General features: G+C 44.2%; 2 protein-coding genes and 2 pseudogenes across 3 annotated transcripts in view; 1 reads left to right on the top strand and 3 right to left on the bottom strand.

The window, feature by feature from the left end:
• The window catches only part of LOC145467715 (neuferricin-like), a 195,172-nt gene that overhangs the window by 110,941 nt on the left and 70,481 nt on the right, over positions 1–13,750 (bottom strand). The gene's annotated exons all lie outside the window — the stretch shown is intronic.
• The window catches only part of LOC145467697 (PHD finger protein 24-like), a 58,644-nt gene that overhangs the window by 34,136 nt on the left and 10,758 nt on the right, over positions 1–13,750 (bottom strand). The window lies entirely within an intron of this gene.
• On the top strand, positions 1,795–8,537 carry LOC145468628 (uncharacterized; annotated as a pseudogene). Its single transcript, XR_014042235.1, has 3 exons — positions 1,795–2,298; positions 5,788–5,932; positions 6,633–8,537. The product of XR_014042235.1 is annotated as an uncharacterized LOC145468628 (transcript).
• Positions 8,174–13,181, bottom strand: LOC145467785 (uncharacterized; annotated as a pseudogene).

Below are 13,750 nucleotides of genomic sequence, written 5' to 3'. Positions count from 1 at the left end.
GATCCCAAATGAGATGCATTTTTCACCTACTCATCTGAATATGCATTTAGCCTGCGAGCAGGCTCTAGTTTGGGTGTTGCCCTCAAGCACCGCTATCTGGCTTTTTGCTTTGGTGTGCAGTATAAGTGTGGGGGGCCTAACTAGAGCCTGCACAAAAGCCATTGAATTTCGAAGTTCCTCTGTTTATCCACAAAATTAATGGAACATTCTGATTGGTCAGAAATGACAGGTGTGGTTAGTGTTACCAAAACTAGGACAACCAAGTCAAAACAAATCAATAGAACCCAGAAATAACTCAGCCCAAGGGTATACAATGCAAGAATTACATGCCAAGCTGTACAGCTCCCAAAGTGATCCCGACCCCAAAATGACCCCCAACCCTGTAATGATCCCCAAATTGACCCCGAAATGATCCCTGTTTTTGTTGTTATTGACCCTGAAATGATCCCCAGTGAATCTCAGGAATGCTGACAAAACATGGGACTGTGGATTGCTCAATGATAAAGGAAACTAAAGCCAATTTGGCCTATGTAGTAAATTGATTTATGGTATTGATATGAACAACTAAAAGAGAATTAACAAAAATTAAAAATCGGTAGTGACTTAATAACGGTAAAAGTTGTAAAAGTATTTTTGAATAAAGGTAATATGTGTTTTTATAAAGAGATAGTTAAGAAATGGTAAGCGTGCAGCGTGCAAATATCGAGGTATGTATGCACGCGGGAGGTTGCTAAGCGGAAAACATGCAGACCTATGACCTCTAAAAATAACTTGCCATAGCACAGTCTAACAGCTCTACTCTACTTAAAATTCCTGCTAATAACACAGTATAATTCATCCTTAGAGACCCAGGGGCTGCAATTTGGGATGATGCGATGTTTTCAGGCGAAAGTTTACTTCAAGAGCGGAAGATTCCCTGGGCACTTATTCTTACCAAACCAGTTCCAAAGTGTTCGAATTCTGTCCCACTGATTGGGAGTAACCAGACTTGCTTTTGAGTTAAAAACACTTAAAACTAAATTGCTATTGATGGTAATTTTTTTGCATCACAAAAATTACCATAACTTGTTTACCATCCAATAGTCAGGCCTTCTGATACTACGCGATGGTGCGATTTCGCACAATCGATCTCAAATCGCGTCCGATCGCACAATTCAGGAAAAATCGCATAATTCACAAAAGAACGCACAACATTCATAAAATAAAACAAAAATCAACAAGTGTCTTAGGAATTCCTGCATAAATACACGATTTTTAAGATGATTTACCTTGGAAAAAGCCTAAAATACCTTTGTCACCTTCGATTTTGTAAACATTTGAAGCTGCAAGGTGTTATTTTGCATGTCGGAGGCCTGGTATATGGCAAGCCAATTGTAGCAATATTCAATACCTAAATTCAATTTCAATTCAATGAAATTCAATTTCAATTCAATGAAAATTCAATTTCAATTCAGTGAAAATTCAATTTCAATTCAGTGAAAATTCAATTTCAATTCAGTGAAAATTCAATTTCAATTCAGTGAAAATTCAATTTCAATTCAATGAAAATTCAATTTCAATTCAATGAAAATTCAATTTCAATTCAATGAAAATTCAATTTCAATCCAATGAAAATTTATTCAATGCGCAAAGCATCTTGGGTGGAACATCGGGGAATCGGCCAAATCTCCTCCCGCCATTTTAGCCAACAAAATGGAGGAAAGTCTTCGAAATCTTGCAGATTCACTGGGTGAATGCTCGTGACTGGTTTCGCAAGTCTTAGCCAGTAGTAGTTCCAGCTCAAATGGGAACGTTATGGATTCAGTTACACAAGGGGTATCAGGAAATAACTTCAGTTCAACGAGCAACATTTCAAGTGCTGTCGAACGAGCTCGGTCCATGTTGCAAAGAAGTCAAAGTACAGAATTGTGTTCTCGCTTGAGTCAACGGGAGCGACTTCGAGCAGCATCACCTTCTACCATACCTAGTAGTAGTGGAGCAAAGAAACAAAAAACAACTCCAGAACAGCCTAAACCGTTTGAATTTGCTCTTATGTATGTGGAGGACGATGAAGAAAATTTGTCAATTAACCATGACAACATTTTGCTTCGAGGATTTGTTAATTTAGTGAGCACAGATGGAGAGGCAGAAATTCGATCCAAAATTGGCGATGCAATTAGACTAAAACATCCATTAGTCGGTAATGGGGATTTTGTGTTTCCTCGTGCTAACCGGCGGAAGTTAAGCATACCTGTCAGTTGTGGAGAGTACTCGTACAAGCAAGTGAAACTGCTCTGCGGACAAGGAGCTATTTATGCGGTGTCTACAAAACGAAGACCTAAGACCTAAGACCTAAGACCTAAGACCCAAAAACGAAGACTTGTTTTTTCGCAGGCCTATCAAACCACAGACAGTCAAACCGGGTCAACGCTTTTCTTCAGACAACAACTGACGCGAAATTAATGGGGTCTTCGTTTTGTAGATAAGGTCGGCTCGAAATACAAAACGAAGACCCTCGCTAAATTGCTTTGTTCGTTGTCAGCTGACGTGGAATCAATGGGGTCTTCGTTTGGAAAGATAAGACCAGCTCGAACTACAAAACGAAGACCCTCGCTTAAACGCTTTCTTTGTGTCAGCTGACGCGGAATCGATGGGGTCTTCGTTTTGTAGATAAGACCGGGTGGAACTACAAAACGAAGACCCTCGCTTAAATGCTTTTTTTGTGTCAGCTGACGTGGAATCAATGGGGTCTTCGTTTTGTAGATAAGACCGGGTCGAACTACAAAACAAAGACCCTTGCTTAAATGCTTTTTTTGTGTCATCTGACGCGGAATCAATGGGGTCTTCGTTTTGTAGATAAGACCGGGTCGAACTACAAAACGAAGACCCTCGCTTAAACGCTTCCTTTGTGTCAGCTGACGCAGAATCAATGGGGTCTTCGTTTGGAAAGATAAGACCAGCTCGAACTACAAAACGAAGACCCTCGCTTAAACGCTTTCTTTGTGTCAGCTGACGCGGAATCGATGGGGTCTTCGTTTTGTAGATAAGACCGGGTGGAACTACAAAACGAAGACCCTCGCTTAAATGCTTTTTTTGTGTCAGCTGACGTGGAATCAATGGGGTCTTCGTTTTGTAGATAAGACCGGGTCGAACTACAAAACGAAGACCCTCGCTTAAACGCTTCCTTTGTGTCAGCTGACGCAGAATCAATGGGGTCTTCGTTTTGTAGATAAGACCGGGTGGAACTACAAAACGAAGACCCTTGCTTAAATGCTTTCTTTGTGTCAGCTGACGCAGAATCAATGGGGTCTTCGTTTTGTAGATAAGACCGGGTGGAACTACAAAACGTGATTGACGTGTGACTGAATTACTTCCTCCTGCAGGTACTGAATAATAACCACGAGTTTGTGGTATTCAGTACCTGCAGGAGGAAGTAATTCAATCACGTGTCAACACTACGTCAGTATTAAAGGATTTGTAATCAAGAACCGTTCTATTGCGATCTTTCCTTGATTTCTTTCTGATGAAATCTAGATGGGCTGAGAGAATCGACTTAAAAGCAGCTACTGCTAGGGAATGTTTGCAGATGTTGTCGTAATAATAACCACGGGTTCGCGGTCATTTTGTTGAGTTCGTGGTTAATACGTAGAGAAGTTTTGAAGCCAGTTTCCAAGGCATAAACACTAGAATGTAGAAAAACTGAATTTTAATCTTCACATTTTGTTGGATTTACGTTTTTACGTTATAGGCATTCGCTTTGTTCCTGTTGTCAATACATATCACGAAATGAAAGGAAATGAAATTGATCTCTATATATTGCGTAGTTTTTCAAGTTATTTGATTATCTTTCAATTTTTTTTGCTGAATTTGTTCCAGTTCAAATTTACGTTTTATAAATCATATATACGCAAAATATTCTAGGTCATGCCTTATTTTTACAAACAAGCATGCCTGCATTTCAATACAAATGTATTAAAAGGGATAGAAAGGGAGTCAGCTAATTATTTCATTTAATTGGTGTCCATTTTGATCTTTGTTAATGTTATTCAGCTATAAATATGAAGATTAACCATTTGTAAATTCTATTGGGAATCGCAGAAAGTCTCTCTGTTTGTACATTTTCCTCCAATTGCAAATAAAACAGTATTTGATTTTCTTTATTTTAAAGAGGGTCTTCCCTTTGAAATTGGGGGCAGCGATGGTTTTGCGTCCATACCGTCCCCGAAGGTGTGCAAGTTTACATTATTTTATTCTATTTTTTACTGTTTTCCAATTACTGTCAAGAAGTGGGGTCTACAGGGGATTAGCCGATAAAAACTGTCAACATTATACAAGAACCCATTTCGAGTCAGCTGACAACGAACAAAGCATTTACGCGAGGGTCTTCGTTTTGTAGTTCCAGCCGGTCTTATCTACAAAACGAAGACCCCATTGATTTCGCGTCAGCTGACAAAGAAGAAAGCATTTAAGTGAGGGTCTTTGTTTTGTAGTTCGAACTGGCCTTATCTATGAAACGAAGACCCCATCAATTGATTTCGTGTCAGCTGACAACGAACAAAGCATTTAAGCGAGGGTCTTCGTTTTGTAGTTCAAGCTGGTCCTATATACAAAACGAAGACCCCACTGATTCCGCATTGGATGACACAAAGAAAACATTTAAGCGAGGGTCTTCATTTTGTAGTTCCACCCAGTCTTATCTACAAAATGAAGACCCCATTGATTCTGCGTCAGCTGACACAAAGAAAGCATTTAAGCAAGGGTCTTCGTTTTGTAGTTCCACCCGGTCTTATCTACAAAATGAAGACCCCATCGATTCCACGTCAGATGACACAAAAAAAGCATTTAAGCGAGGGTCTTCGTTTTGTAGTTCCACCCGGTCTTATCTACAAAACGAAGACCCCATTGATTCTGCGTCAGCTGACACAAAGAAAGAATTTAAGCGAGGGTCTTCGTTTTGTAGTTCCACCCGGTCTTATCTACAAAACGAAGACCCCATTGATTCCGCATCAGATGACACAAGAAAAGCATTTAAGTGAGGGTCTTCATTTTGTAGTTCCACCCGGTCTTATCTACAAAAACGAAGACCCCATTGATTCTGCGTCAGCTGACACAAAGAAAGCATTTAAGCGAGGGTCTTCATTTTGTAGTTCCACCCGGTCTTATCTACAAAACGAAGACCCCATCGATTCCACGTCAGATGACACAAAAAAAGCATTTAAGCGAGGGTCTTCATTTTGTAGTTCCACCCGGTCTTATCTACAAAACGAAGACCCCATTGATTCTGCGTCAGCTGACACAAAGAAAGCATTTAAGCGAGGGTCTTCGTTTTGTAGTTCGACCCGGTCTTATCTACAAAACGAAGACCCCATTGATTCCGCGTCAGATGACACAAAAAAAGCATTTAAGCGAGGGTCTTCGTTTTGTAGTTCCACCCGGTCTTATCTACAAAATGAAGACCCCATTGATTCCACGTCAGCTGACACAAAAAAAGCATTTAAACGAGGGTCTTCGTTTTGTAGTTCCACCGAGTCTTATCTACAAAACGAAGACCCCATCGATTCCATGTCAGCTGACACAAAGAAAGCGTTTAAGCGAGGGTCTTCGTTTTGTAGTTCGAGCTGGTCTTATCTACAAAACGAAGACCCCATTGATTCCACGTCAGCTGACAACGAACAGAGCAATTTAGCGAGGGTCTTCGTTTTGTATTTTGAGCCGGCCTTATCTACAAAACGAAGACCCCATTAATTTCACGTCAGTTGTTGTCTGAAGAAAAGCGTTGACCCGGTTTGACTGTCTGTGGTTTGATAGGCCTGCGAAAAAACAAGTCTTCGTTTTTGGGTCTTAGGTCTTTGTTTTGTAGACACCCCTATTTATGTTAAACTGAAAAGTGGACTGAACTGTTTAATATGCGATGGTGACGTAAATAGCTCATCAGATCATGATGATTTGCCTGGTAACTATGTTATTGCTGTCATTAATTTGGGCCTAGTTAATAAAATTAAAAAAAAAACAATACTAACATTAAAACATTAAATTTGCTGCCTTTTTTGTATGTCAAGGTATCATGCACCATCCCCAGGGAACCTAAGACAAGGAGGGGACAACGTTGTTAATTTGCTAGTCCTGGATGTGGAGAATAAATTATAAACAAGAATGAAACCTTTGTTAAATTGACAATGGGTTGTTTGGCCCCCAAAGGTTAAACATACTCTCATACATTTGTGGAAATTGAAACAATGTAGATTGTGTGCCTATTAGTGTAATAATTTCCTGGTGTGCCAGCATTGCTCTGTATAGTGACACTTAAGACAATTTGAAATTGCCTTTCTTCCTTTGCTAGAGTTATTTGAGGCAAAGTTTTAATGCCAAAACTAAATTGTTACCATAGTAACATTTCTTCATTTTTACTACAGTACTTGAATTCTGTAAAATAGAGTAAGAGATCTTTTTTTCATTTTAAAATTTTTGCAGATCATATTTCTAGTGCTAATAGTAAACCGGCAATGTGTGTAACAGTTGCCCATGGTAAAAACTCTTGTTTGCATAAAAATCCATCTCCTTCTGTAGTCATAGTACAAAGCTTCTGGCTTGTTCCTCACAAGGCAAGTTGTCAGCAAATATTTATTTATCCTGTAATTTTACTTTTTTGGCAGAAATGTTGAGTCAACCAGTTTCTGAACAACAGAAGCAAAGTGAAATGCAATCAGTACCCATTTCTGAAGAGGGTAGTACAGGATTTCAGTCAGCAGGGTAGGAGACACTAGCTGATAACACTGAAGATCCATCAGTGGATTTGCTTGCAAAGCATTGTGTAAATTACTGTAGAGCCAATGGCATTGAGAATCCTGTAGAAATTTTACGTTATGCACAAAGTGTGATTGTAAGCGGAAGGCCACTGGATGTGCAAGATGTTTCTGAAAGTCTAGAGGGTGAAACCAACTTCATCTTAATCAATCGACAAGATGTTTTAAAATCAGCAATGGATGAAGTGCAATTTTTAAAAGACCCCAGACTAACACTCTCAGTTGGATTTTATGGTGAGTGTGCTGAGGATTATGGTGGCCCTCGAAAAGAGTTCTTTCGCCTATGTTTACGAGATATTAAAGCTACATACTTTGACAATGGTCTTAAAGACCATCTTGCTAATGATTATTCAACCATTGGGCTTACTATGGCCCTTAGCACTTTGCAGAATGGCAGTATCCCCAGATTTGTGAAAGACGATAACCTCCAAGCGCTTTTTTCTTCCCAAGAGCCATCAAGCCTTTGTATTGCAAAGCTTCGAATTGGTTTTAAAAACCTGGGGTTTTATGAAATAGGGAATGCTATACCTAACTTCCTTCATCTTTTCAGACCTTCCCAAAGTTATGCTTTATCGAGAAGAAAGTTGATGGCCCTTCTTTCACCAAATTTTTCTGAAGAGGGTAGCAATGCACGCCGTTTCGAAACAGAAATTTATGAGTTGTTCTCTAAATACACCAGACTTGCAGCAAGTGGGCAAAGGGGTGCAATCACTTTGGGGCATATACTTCAATTTGTTACTGGCAGTGACGAAGAGCCCCTACTAGGGTTTAGAGTAGCACTTTCTATAGAGTTCGTTGAGGCAACAAGTCATGGCACAAACCCCCACACAGAATGCCCTTTTCTACCTACTGCTAACACCTGTGCAAATACCTTGAGCTTACCAAGATGTACAAATGGTTCATTGCTGCCAAGTGAGGAGCAACTATTTAATCTTTATGATTTGGCCTTTGCAAATGTAGTAGTCTAAATGGACACACACTAGGCCCCGACGAACTGTAAGCTTTATCTTTAATGCAAGCGAAATCTCCCCGTAACGAGAACTAGATGCAACCAAGATGGTGGACGAATGAAGACTGATCGCGTGGGCTTTTATACAACAATGAACGCCGCTGACCGACCAACTACAGTGGAGTGCCGCTGGACAACCAGCCTACTGGCGTGGCTTCTTTTTCCTTCTTAAACAAATAAGCATGCAAACAAAGAAACACTAGGCGATAAGTCGCTATGAAATACACACACAGGTTATGTACGAGAAACGAGAAATGTACTGTGTGAAGAGCAGTCTTAAAGTCTCGGACCAGATAAGAGGAAAAAAAACTAAACAAATGCTGAGAGACAGCTAAATGTCTAGAATTGTCCGGCTACGGCTAAAGGATTAGGATCGACCGGGCTACTTCAACTCTACTACATAGTCCTGAAGACGTTGCGGGAGACGCTGTTGCCGAGTTGGACATTTGTTCACTGCAGGGCTAACACTTGGAGAGGGGGCAGGTATAACCTCGACGTCATCCGGCGAACCAGGTTGGCTATCCTCACCATATCTCGGGACATCTTCTGCCGGGACAAAAGTGGAAGGTGGGGACGATAACTCAATAGGGATCCCTGGGGCAGGTGGAGGTAACGGGGGGCTTTCTGGGGAAGGTTCCTCGTCGTTAGGAAGTCCTCGATCATCAATAGGAGGGCTCTGGTCGACACCGATGTCAAGATCGCAGTCGCTGGACTCTTCTTCACTGGGGTGCCAGGGCGTGTGTACTCGGATGGGAGCGACCTTATAGCACTCATTCTTCTTCACACGGTACGAAATGTTTCGTAACTGTGACCCAACAAACTTGCGAACATTGCACCACTCACCGTCCACTAAGACAACGAGGTATCGGTCACGACTTTGGGACTTATTACGATCACGGTAGAGGTAAACTAAGTCACCAACAGTTATTGAAGGAGAGCTGCGCAAGTCACTACGCGGGGCTTTTGACGTTTCACTGTGGGGATGGTTTACCAGTCTTTGTAGATGCTGCTCGCGTATTAGCGCCTGATCTGTTAGGGGAATCTGAGAGCTGGTAAACTGATCTCTCTGAGTCCACATTTCTCTAGAGGATAGGCCATGGCAGCGGATTCTTGAGTTCAGGTGGGCAGTGGCTACGGACAGAGTCCTAGGAGAGACAGGGCCACCTTCCGGTTGCAACTGCTGGAGTTCGTGTTCCAACTCTTGCATTGCTTTTTCAGCGACAGGGTTCTTGTTCTGATTCTTCACGCGACCTATCTCAAGGCTAATCTTGTGTTGCAATAGGACTCGGTCATTCACGAGAGCTCTGAAGGCGGGCACTGGATCACACCGAATGACAGCGTTAGGCCCATCAAGGGGTCGCAGCCCGACGCATAATTGGATTAACCCATCGCGTAAGGTCCCATGCTTCTCGTCTACCACGAGGAGGGTCGAAGTATAGGAGGTAACGCACTCTCGGAGCACCAAAATAAGTTGGTGAGACTGCTTCAGGATATCGGCTGCGAAGGAGACACCCACTGCTGCTGGAGGATCAGAAGTTGACTGTTCTATAACAGCGTGGGGGACGTGGCGAAGTGCAGCGCAAGGATGACAACCAAGAGAAACGCGCTCTATGGCCTTGTCTAGGTCAAGGGCGTAAAAGTAGCGGCTGACAACTTTCTTAAGCTGGAGACACAATGGATGAGACAACCTGAGGTGTAGGGCGGTTAGTAAACCATCTAAGACCTGTCTGGGCACTACGATACAATCACGCGAAGGAGCCAAAGGCTCAGTCTTTTTCACAACTAAGAGGCCATCACTGGAGATAGAGGCGACAGACAAGTACCTTTTCACGTCCTTAATGTTAGTGAGCTTCTTGGACGGACGAGTCCCTTGTATTAGGTGGGCATGCGTTCAACGTAAGTCCACGCACTCAGATTGGATAGACAACCAAGTTTTTCGACTTGTGAAAGGGAGGTTCTTCTGACCAGATAGGACGTCCTGGGCAGATAGGTGTCGGACGACAGATTCCTCAGCTTGGGTGATGAATTTGCACACCTGACAAGAAGGATCAAAGCAGTCTGGTGCATTGCGGCTTGCAAAGTCAGAAGGTAGGATCGCAGCACCGGCAACATGCCTCACGTTGGCTTGGAAGCGGCTGACAGTTGACAAATAAGTCGACACTCGCGGGCTAGCAGAAAACTCTCCCCTGCACATTTTCTCGAAGGCCTGGACACAAGGCTTACTGTCGGTGAGCACGCAGGCCTTGTGTTTAGATTGTATTAAGTAGGGGCTAAAGTGTTTTGTTGCAACACCAATCGCAAGTGCTTCCACTTCGCACAGTAACCAGGATAATTGGTGACTACGCAACCTTGCACTAAAGAAACCAGCGAGGGCTAGCTTGTCACCCCGCGAGATGTAGAGAGTGGCGGCGATGCCGGGTCTCTTGACAGCAGCATCGGTCACGATCCATAACTGGTCATCTGGCTTCGGGAGAGTAATTGTTTGGCTAGATGCCACGGCAGCTTGAGCAGACTTGAAGGCTTCAGTAACATGTTCGGACCAGACAATGTCATCCTGGGACTGTTTCCCGGCTACAGCCTCGTCAAGGGGGGCCAATAGAGCAGAACAATGTGGAACAACACGAGCAAGGACCTTGACTGCACCGATAAAGGACTTCATGCCGCCAACTTTATTGGGAGGACTGCAGGAGGACAGTGTTGAGACGCGATGAGGGCTGGCGCGAAGAGTGCCTTGGGACCAAGTCCAACCCAAGATGGAAGTAGTTTTGGGGTTGATGATGGTCTTCGACGCCGAAAGGCGCAGGCTAGCTTTATGGAGAGCTTGGAGAACAGAAGACCAATTTCGGAGCAACTCGTCTGGGCTGTTGCCCCCACAATACAGATCATCTGCTATCTTGGCTACGATACCAGCCAGGAGGAGGTCACCCAGGACGCGACACATGAGCTCTTCAAGTGCGGTTTCCGAGCCAGGTATACCCATGGCCGACCGGGCATAGACGCGTACGCCCCGGAATGGGGTAGCGACTCTGCAGTACCTCATGGACTCATGGGCGAGAGGGATCTGATAGAAGGCTCTGGTTAGGTCTGAGACAATGATGTGTCTCCACTGGGCTATGCAGCGTAGGGTAGAATCCACGTCCGGGAGCAGGGAAGGCTGGGGTTTGCTATAACGACCTACGTCTGCGAAGTCAGTGACGAGTCGAAAGCCACCGGACGACTTTTTGACCAGGAACGACGGGTTAAGATACTCGACAGAAACATCAATGTCTTCGGGGCGACGGAGCACGCCAAGATTTTCCAATTCATCGAACTTCTGCTGGAGCTCGACAAGTTTATCGCGACCGTACAGGGGGAGGCGACCTTTATGCTGAGGAGGCTCTACCGGGCCCATATTTACTTTTGCCTGAAGGGGACCAAAGGTGCCATTGTAGCCGGTAATTGCTGGATCAAACACGGAGTCGTACTGGACCAAAAGGTTACAGAACTTGGTTGTGATGTCTGGAGGGAGGAGGTTGTCGGGGTCTAGTGCCACGCCCTGGGAGCACTTTGACTCTGAAACTGGAACTGAACACACCTTGTGGTACGGAAGGTTGTCAACTGGGTTGGAAGACTGATCTTGAGTAGACGGACAGAAGACAGGGTTGACCTGGCAAAAGTGTTCATTTCGTTTCAGGACATAAGGCCTATCTGAGAGGTTAGGAATACACACTCTACCAGCGACGCTTGTGATGAGACAGGGAGGCGGCCACATGTCGACGACTTTGGCGGAACGGGCGTTAGAGGCGTCAAATCGAGGCTCTAGAGCGTACTCAGCATCAGGTAAGGAATCTTCCAGGAGAACTATTTCTATAAAGTCGCCAGGCCAGACAGTGGTAGAAGAAGAGGGTGCATGCAGCACTTGTGCACGGCGGATAGCATTGTGAGTCGGAGGATGGTTGACAGATCTGTAGGTGAAGATGGTACCATCCCCAAGGATGACCTGGCGTTTGGCAGGACGAATGGTTATGTCATTCGCTTCCATGAAGGGAGTACCAGCCAAGACATCTACGTCCAGATTCTCCACAACAAGACCTTCAAATTGAAACGAATGACTCCCACGGGTGAGGCTCAGGCGAGTTTCCCCCAGGACTTTCAAAGGAGAGGAGCCATCCGCTTGATGAGCTGACTGTGAACTGTGCCAAATCCCTGCACCGAGCCTCTGTACAGCGGAGAGCCTGATCATGTTACCTGTGGCGCCGCTGTCAATGATGACTCTAGCCTTATAATGGCCGAAAAACGTGTCAATGTACGGGGACTGACGAACGAGGACCCTCCTGGATGCATCAGACGTAAATGGATCACTCTGCTTGACCAGATTCTGATGACGCAGCGGGTCAACATTACTTGACAAAAGGTCTAACTCGACGCTGTTGTCATCCAGGATTGAAACAATCTGACGAGCTTTCAGAAGGTACAAACGGTCCTGTTCAGGAAGGAACCCACATTCGCTTAAAAAGTGGCTGTGAGAAGTGCGGCCAGCTTGTTTACAGAGGGGGCATTCTTTCACCTTTTGAGAGGAGTGTCCCGGGAACCTCGCAGACGACTAACTGTAGGTCGGTGTACGAGGCTCCCGTACGCATGACCTTTGTGTCTTCAGCAGAACAGATTTCATCAAGGAGTGAGTCCAGCGCCTGGGAGATCTCAGGCTTTAAGGACGCCAAAGTACAAGACCGAAGTTCAGTTCCATATCGTTGTTTAACAAGTTTAGGTAAAGCAGGGTTAATCAATCTCAGCCACATTAAAATAACAAAATTCTCTAACGTCGGTGACAATTCCTCTTCCTCCTCAAGAACAGAACCGTGGTGGAGCAGGGTGTGAGGTTTAATTAAACTGTCCTCCACAAAAGCCATAAGACGCTGGAAAAGATCTTCCGGGCGCTCATCGAGGTTCAAATGAATGTCATCCAGGTCTAAAAAGTGACCCCCAGTAGTCTGGAATCCGAAATGAAGTCTAATTGTCTGCCATATGTCGCCAATACAAGTAGAATTCTTGACAATTGTATTACGAGAGATAATTGGGCAATAATTTGCAATCTGGCCTAGCATGAGTTCGAGCATGTTTACCTTTTGGGTAGCAGTACGCCTTCGAGCAGCTGGAACCGACTCCCCATCATCAGTGTAACCGTGTAACGGGCTCGCCCTAGTCTTTTTCAGCCACGACGACCCTTCGCCCAAAAATGGCATGAAATTGGCGTCCAGAGACAAGGTGTAGAGAAGATTTTGTTTCCAACTCTCGAAGGAGGTTAAAGTTTCGTTCTTTGAGAGGCACCACTGCTTGGGGGCTCTGTTAGAAGACATCGCAGCTTACGGAACAAGATGATATCGACAACTGACTCTTGGCTGCTCGGGAATCCCGACAAATCTGTCGATAAAGTGTGTTGGATCTCACGGGAACATGACGATTCGAATCTTTATCGCTGCCACCACACCAGTAGTCTAAATGGACACACACTAGGCCCCGACGAACTGTACGCTTTATCTTTAATGCAAGCGAAATCTCCCTGTAATGAGAACTAGATGCAACCAAGATGGCGGACAAATGAAGACTGATCGCGCGGGCTTTTATACAACAATGAACGCCGCTGACCGACCGACTACAGCAGAGTGCTGCTGGACAACCAGCCTACTGGTGGAGGCAACAAGTCATGGCACAAACCCCCACACAGAATGCCCTTTTCTACCTACTGCTAACACCTGTGCAAATACCTTGAGCTTACCAAGATGTACAAATGGTTCATTGCTGCCAAGTGAGGAGCAACTATTTAATCTTTATGATTTGGCCTTTGCGAATGCATATTTTGGAAAGCTGTAATGTTCTGATTATAGGTTACAAAAAGTTGACATTATTTGTAAGTGTTTTAGTCACAAGAACTTTCACTAATTAATTCTATCACAGTGTCATATCCATTGAAATGCGAGGA

Source organism: Orbicella franksi, chromosome 14, assembly GCF_964199315.1.
Source record: "Orbicella franksi chromosome 14, jaOrbFran1.1, whole genome shotgun sequence".
Taxonomy (NCBI): domain Eukaryota; kingdom Metazoa; phylum Cnidaria; class Anthozoa; order Scleractinia; family Merulinidae; genus Orbicella; species Orbicella franksi.
The sequence above is the reverse complement of the archived record's forward strand: the minus strand, read 5'-3'. Positions and strand labels throughout refer to the sequence as shown.